Here is a 7,840-nt window from a genome sequence, read left to right as displayed (position 1 = left end):
TATCCTGAGTCAGGCTTACTTCACTTAGCATAAAGTTTTCAAGGCTTATTCCAGAATAATGTTATTACAGGTATAAAATTTACAAAACAGCATTACAAAGAAAAGTTACATTAAATAACAGTTATCTAATTCTTTAAATTGATACAGTAATATATGGACTTTTATTAACCAAAATATAATAAGATAGAGAGGTGGGTCTACTCATCACTATAATTTCCAGATAGTAATGAGTCTATTTCGAGATATCCTGTAGCAATATAATGTGATATGAAAATATCTGTGATATCTATCAATGACAAAGTCACAAAAGTCCCATGTAGTGCTGATACAATTTTGGTTTGCTGCCTACATTCAGAATTGAAGGAAATGCTAACTTTCAGTTCGAAGTTAGCAAAAATAAAAAATACATTTTTTTCCCCATCCAAGCTAAGAATTCCATGGAAGTCTTAGAGGGCTTCTGTTCCAAGGAACCCAAGTTAAGAATCTTCACCCTATGAAAGGAATATTTTTATTCTTCATCAGTTTATTTCATTCTTGGTCCAGAGGTGAGACAGATGAGATCCTCTCAGCTTCCACCTGGCCCCAGAAACCAACCCATTGGCATAGACAGTGAGGCTGGGTTTTGGACACCAAACATTTTTCATTAACCGCCACCCACCCCGCCCAGGTATTGTGTTTGAAAAGCAGTCTGTGACAGGGAGTGGTTAAAACAGGACACAAGCCCGTTTCACTCCAAAAGCTCTTCCATTTGGTCTCATAGTTCATTTGTATTTGCTGTGCAACACCAAAAAAAAAAAAAAAGCACTCAGATGTAGATGCAGGGACAGCCTGAAACACAGGAGACACTCCACATGTCTAGACAGCAATGTTCTAACCAACAGAGGAGACACACTGCCCTGTTCATAGTAGTTGTTTAATTTTTCTCATCTGCAAACAGGCTGTGGATTGCCAACCTTTAATTAAGACACAGTTTTCTTTTCAAAAGCAATGTGTCTAATAAATACCAGCTGAGCTGGGATAGAGGCGCTACAGAAATTACAACTGCAGCTGAAAAACCACGAGACTTGCAGCAGGCTAACCATGAAGACCTTCAGGAAACGAATAGTTTCCATGTGCTTTGGAGATGAGGACACGCCTCATAGGCTATGCTCCTTGGCGTCAAAGCCAAGCCACAGCGCCGTTGCTGTGGGTTCTGCCTTCTTGGGCAGAGAGAGGACAGAAAGAGGCAGAAAGACAGTGAGGCAGGGTGTTGGCTTAAATGACCTCTGCCTTGACATTCTATGACTTTAAAATCAAGGAGGTACTCAGGGTAAGGTTAGAAGTGTTCTTACTACAGCTGATATCATTGACTTTGCAAAAGGGAGTTCCTAGTAAAGAAAATGTTTCTTCAGATTGAAGTGTCTGGTATTTGAAATGTCTTAGCATCCCTGTGGCCCTCCCTCCACACTTAGCGTTGCCAGATAAAATACAAGATGTCCAGTTAAATTTGAACATCAGATTAACAATGAGTAATTTTTAGTGTAAGTATATCCCATGCAATAAGCTAAAAATATACAAAAGCACTATTTGTTGTTTATCTGAAATTCAAATTTAACTGTGTGTCCTGTATTTTTACTTACTAAATGGGCCAACTCTACTCCCACTCAAACCAGATCTTTCCTCCAGAGCCACTTTCCTCCAGTTCTTTGTAGAGAAATGCCAGGCCAGCCTGGCACGGACTGAGGTCAACTTAGAGACATGCGCACAGTCAGCATAATGGTTAAGAACACCAACTTTGGAGTCTCAAAGACTTACAGTAGCTTTCAACTCAAGCCTGTCGCTTTTTGATGGGTTTATCTTGAGAAGGTTTATTGACCTCCCAGGGCCTCAGCTTTGTCCTTTGCAGAATGGGGAGATTGAAAATCAGGGCTGATGTTCAGCCATATCCAATAGTACAAAATCCATACCAGCAGTTTAAAAATTAGAGCATTTCCCAGGCCAGTTGGCAAATAGTTTCCCAATCTCCACTTCATTGTGCCAGGCACCCTGGTTCCTCCCCACCTCTTTCCTCATCTAGCAACAAATACCTGGCACAGCCAGGGGTCTCCAGGACCCTGTTCTAGTGTTTAACTCAATGTTCTGACTGGCAGGTATCTGTGGCTTATTGATAGTTAAATAAATTGACAACCACTCCTGTTAGGAATACCTACCTCACAGGTTGTTGTAGGGGGGAGGTGAAATGATGTGAAAGAACTGTGATACGGAGTTTGGCCCAGAGACGACTCTCACACACACACACAGAATGAATGAATGAATGAATGAATGAATGAATGAATGAATGAATCCCTGTGCTACTTGTAAGGAAGAACCTTGCCTTTTTTTGCACATGACAAACCATTCTCTCTCTCTCTCTCTCTCTCTTTAATAAATCTTAAAGATCATTCTACTTCTAGTTCAGTTTCTTCCTCTTTACATGGAGGAAAACTGAGATCAGGCATAATTTACCGACTTACCTAAACAAGTCCACTTTTATGCATTGTAGGTTTGAGGGATTGTTGGAAAGATCTTTTGCTCAAAAACATTCCTTTCATCCAACTGCCACAAAGCCTGAAATTTCACCATTAGCATTGTAGCCATCTTTAAAAATTGAACTCACAATTTTCAAGGTATTTCTCAAAGCCCACTCTCTTTAAGCTAGAAATGACCCAGGGTCATCCTGAGAACCTCAAGCGCTGGACTGGAGGGTGGTAAAAAAGAGATTCTGAAAGAAGTTGAAAGGAGACCTGGGACGTGCCAAAGACACATGTGTCCAACTTTAAAACTGTGTGACAGGCAGGCTATGCGTTAGATTGTCCCACTGGGGCAGTTGTGCATTTGTGCTGTTGCATAATACAGAAGGACAAAAAGCATAAATACTAACTGATCATTTCTTTCAGAAGAACTTCCAGCAAGGAAGCCAGACCCCTTTGATGCTGCCTTGTGCTTAGGTAAAGCTAAAAGTCGTTTTTATACTGTTGGTCAAGGGTTTTTCAACTGGATGCCTGGAAGTGTTTTTCACAGATCTACAAAGCATGGATCATACAACAAAGCCTCAAAATACACAGGGGCAAAAATGTAGCTGGGATTGTATCTATTCATATATACAAATTGGTTCCACCACTGGGTTAATGCTAACTGCTGGAGTCCAACATCCCCTGTATTAAGATATATCTTTATCCGCTGACAGTTGAATTTGATCCACCTGTACATTATTTTGAGGACAGGTGTTGAGAGCTAATCAACTGCTGGTATAAGCTAGTCTGTTTCCCCCAGAACACAATACTGTCATGCGCTGTGTAACGACGTTTCGGTCAACAACAGGCTGTATAGATGACGGTGATCCCATAAGATTATAATGGAGCTGAAAAATTCATGTCACCTAGTGACACAGTAGCCATTGTAACATTGTGGTGCAATTACTTTATTTTTCATAAATTGAGCATGGCCTAAGTGTACAGTGTTTATTAAGTCTCTAGTAGTATACAGTAATGTCCTAGGCCTTCACATTCACTCACCACTCACTCACTGACTCACCCAGAACAAATTCCAGTCCTGCAAGCTCCATTCACGGTAAGTGCCCTATACAAGTGTACCATTTTCTACATTTTGTACCATAATTTTACTGTACCTTTTCTATATTTACATATGCAAATGCTTACCACGGTGTTACAATTGCCTACAGTATTCAGCGTGGTACCTGCTATACAGGTTTGTGGTCTAGGAGCAAAAGGCTATTCCATATAGCTCATACCATCAAGGTGTGTGTAAGTACACTATGTGAGGTTGGCACAATGATGAAACAGCCTCATGATGCATTTCTCAGAACGCATCCCCATCCGTCAGCAACACATGACTGTAAAACACAACATCCAATAATTTGACTGAGTTAGTTTAGAAGATCAGAATCTTAAAAAAATTTTTAAAAACTTCTGGAAAAACAGGGGTTAAACTTCTGGCACTTTTCTTCAAACATCAATATTTGTGACTTATTAATTATCAATGGATGATCACCAAATGAGGAAGGATCTTCCCATCAGAGTCTAATTAGTTTCATTGTCTTTTTTTTTTTTTTTTTTTTTCTGAATTCCATTGTATTTCACTCTACCCTTAGGCTGCCTGTTTTAATTAATTTTGCACTACATTCAAAGGTTTTGCTTTTGTGCCTCTCTGTTTGATTTAAATTCCTTTTTGCAAATAAATAAATAAATAAATAACTATCAAAGCTAATGAGGCTCTGAAGATTTGAGATGTAAATATCATATGCAGATTCTTTTTTGGATCCCAGCTCAACAGAAGACCAAAAATAACACTTGAAAGTTTGATTAAGAAATCTCAGTCTCCCCATCCCACGCCTCCCTCCAGACAATCGTTCTGCTGGCGTTTTCAGTTATTTGACAAAAAAAAAAAATCAGGCCCCCCAAACCCAAAACCTCAAGAGCAAGCTCCTTTCAAGACTGGCTCAGATGGGCATGGTATTGTGCTGAACTGCTATTTAAGATCCATCCCCATCTGACAGATTCATGTCTGTCCTGAGAGGTCTGTGTATGTCAATGCATCCACTCACCACACACACACATACATACACACACACACACCTTCATATGCATCCACAGACACACAAAATTATTTTCACACACAAACTCACCCATATTCATACACACATACCCTCATGCTCACTCACCAACGAAAACTCGAAACACACATATTTTCACACATGCTAATTCGTCCATGTTCATAGACACATAACTTCATATACACTCATCAACACAAACTCACAACACACATTTTCACACATGCAAACTCACCCTTATTCATACACACATACCCTCATACACACTCACCAATAAAAACTTGCAATATACACATTTTCACACATGCAAACTCACTCATATTCATACACACATATCCTCATACACAGTCAGCAATAAAAACTCACAACACACATTTCCACACATGCAAACTCACCCATATTCATACACACATACCCTCATACACACTTACCAATAAAAACTCGCAGTACACACATTTTCACACACGCAAACTCACACATATTCATACACACATACCCTCATACACAGTCACCAACACAAACTCACAACACACACATTTTCACACTCATACGTGCACGAACTCATACACTGATATACACATACTCACCCACATGTTAGTAGACTCATACACATTCCTGCATGCATTCACACACACATTCCACATGCACACACATTCTCCCACACACCTGACACATACATCATGCTTTCACAGATCAAGGTTCCAGTACCACATCTGTGTCACCTCCAGTACATTTTCATACACACTCTCAAAAGAGATCTCTGCAAGAAATTCCAAGACTTCCCACCCTCTTCCCGGCCCGCCATCATCCTTTTGGGTGTATTCAGGGGCAGCCAGGGCCACAGTTATCAAACTGTATCCCAAAGAGCTCTTCCACTCTGCAATCTGCTTTTGCCTGAGATCTCTGTATCCTTTACTGAGAAAGTCTGATTCATTTCCCAGAAATTTTTATCTGCTATTAATCTTTCAGGATACAGTTAGTGTTGTGATATATTCAGATATTGTTTTTGGGCGGCGGGGGGAGGGGAGGGCAGATTTCAAGTGGCCGTCCCCTGGCAGTTTCAGAGATTACTCAGTGCTTATAAGCAGCTCAGAACTGTGTGACAGCATTTCCAAGCAAGGGACTTACAATCATGTTTCATTAATTCGACGTGAATGAAGCCTCATTTCTGGCCTTGAGGAGCTTAAGATGTATGTGAAATTAATAACAGAACAGATGTCTTCACAATTTGGTTCCTCTGGAAAAAAAAAAAAAAAAAGAACCTGATTACTTTGAAAACTTCAATGCTTTAAAATGCAGACCCAGGGAGTGTTTACTCCAGGGTAAAGAGTTATGCCTTGATATCGTCCACGTCTCAGAACTAAGTGGAATTTAAATGTCAGGTTTATATTAAATAGTCATATTCCCCATCATGACATATAATAAACAACAGCTTATTACTTTCATTAATAAGATGTGTTGGACATTTAAACTAAAGCTTTGGAGAGAAAGCCTGTATCTCCTGAGCAGGAGGTGCTGGGGAGACACAGGGGACACGTGGGGGTATATTCAGGCAGCCTGGTTTTTAGCTTTGCTTTCTGATAATTTAATCATTGATTCCTCATAGGAAAACAAAATGCATCTGTGCTCACACAAAACTCACCACTTTATAAAGAAGTTGAGCCGCCTCCCGCGGATGTGTGTGCCGGAGGCCGAATGCTGCGTTTCACAGGACACTTGAAGTCCTGCCTCTTTATTATTTCTTCCTGCCTGAAATCTTGTTTCTTTATCTAGGCTTCTGTGACACTAAGTGCCTCTCAAGCTGAATTTTAACACTCCTCAGGGCGCAAGTGTGACTGCACACCAGGGGGGCTGGGTTTTTATTTCTGAAAGTCCAAAGAGGAACAGTGTAATGGAAAAATTACCCAAGGGGAAGTTATTCTGGAGGAGCAGGAAGAGAGAACAAAGGCCCCCAGGCACACGGCCAGGAGTTTCCCTTGCCCTGAGTAGGCAAGTGAATGAAGTTTTCAGGGGAAAGCGGTTCTAAATGGGGAAGCCCAGGGTTCCCATGTTAGGCCTCAGAATCTGGTCTACTGTAATGACTATTACAACCACTGTAATGACCCTTCTCTCTTTCTAGTGCCACTGTGTGTCCTTGAAACTGTCACCTTCCCACTTTCCCCCATGGAGAAAACAAGAGCATTGGACCAAATGGCCAGCTTCTCACTTTGACATTCTCCATGTCCTCTAAATTTGGCTTCCATGACATGTATTTTACTATGTCTACCTACTCCTCTCCACCTCCTTCTCCTCAAAATTGGACTGGGTGTCAGGTGCCATGGTATAGTCACCTCTGCTGATTGCCGCAGATACGATGGTCACAGGAAGCTCATGGGCAGGGGGTCTTCTCTGGCCCCAGCTCTCCCTGTGGATGTGGCCTTGGGTAAGATGCATGCTATGGGTGCCAGGCGTGGTGGCTCAAGATGCATGGTGTGGGCACCGCGTGTGGTGGCTCGTGACTGTAATCCCAGCACTTTGAGATGCCAAGGTGGGAGGACTGCATGGAGTTTGAGACCAGCCTGGGCAACATAGTGAGACTGTCTCCACAAACAAATAGAAGGCAAGCATAGTGGCATATAGCTGTAGTCCTAGCTACCTGGGAGGCTGAGCTGGGAGAATCGCTTGAGCCCAGGAGGTCAAGGTTGCAGTGAGCTGTGATCATGCCACTGCGGTCTAGTCTGCGTGACAAAGCAAGAGCCTATTTCAAAAAAAGAAAAGAAAAAAAAAAGATACGTGGTGTGTTTGACTCTTGGACTTTTTATGTGGAAAGGGATGGAATGACCCTCACCCAGGACTGTCATGAGAATGATACAAGCTGGTGCACACTGCGTTTGGTATACAGCATAGAAGCATAAAAGCTCCTGTTAGTATTCACAGCTAGGGATCACAAGCAATGTGCAGGAGAGAGGTAACCAGGGGTGAGTGCACTTTTGGAAACTCCCTGGGCTGCCACAGTCCCCTGCACTGGTGTTGAAGGAGGATTGTCTAAGTCTTCCGTATTCTTGACTGATATGGGGGCGGTACATGCACAGCAGTGGACACCTGGGCCAGGATGCAGAAGGCAGGCTCCATGCAAGGGATTGGGGGCAGCTCAGTGTCAGGCACTTATCACCCCGAGTGTGTATCCCAGTGGTGCTATGTAGCAATGCCAGGCCTTCTCCCTCTTGAGGGAAACCAGGGATGTGGAATTTTATGTGAAAGCTTCTAAGCTTT

General features: G+C 42.0%; 1 long non-coding RNA gene across 1 annotated transcript; it reads right to left on the bottom strand.

Annotated features, from left to right (window-relative positions):
• Window positions 1-2,524: 2,524 nt before the first annotated feature.
• Window positions 2,525-6,404, bottom strand: LOC126945116 (uncharacterized). The gene is made up of 3 exons (XR_007722297.1): window positions 6,231-6,404; window positions 5,717-5,825; window positions 2,525-3,871 (listed from the first exon to the last, which is right to left on the bottom strand). It is a non-coding gene; the product is annotated as an uncharacterized LOC126945116 (long non-coding RNA).
• Between the last annotated feature and the right edge of the window lie 1,436 nt (window positions 6,405-7,840).

This window comes from Macaca thibetana, chromosome 20 (assembly GCF_024542745.1).
Source record: "Macaca thibetana thibetana isolate TM-01 chromosome 20, ASM2454274v1, whole genome shotgun sequence".
NCBI lineage: Eukaryota > Metazoa > Chordata > Mammalia > Primates > Cercopithecidae > Macaca > Macaca thibetana.
Note: the sequence above shows the minus strand (reverse complement) of the source record. Positions and strands in the feature narration are given on the sequence as shown.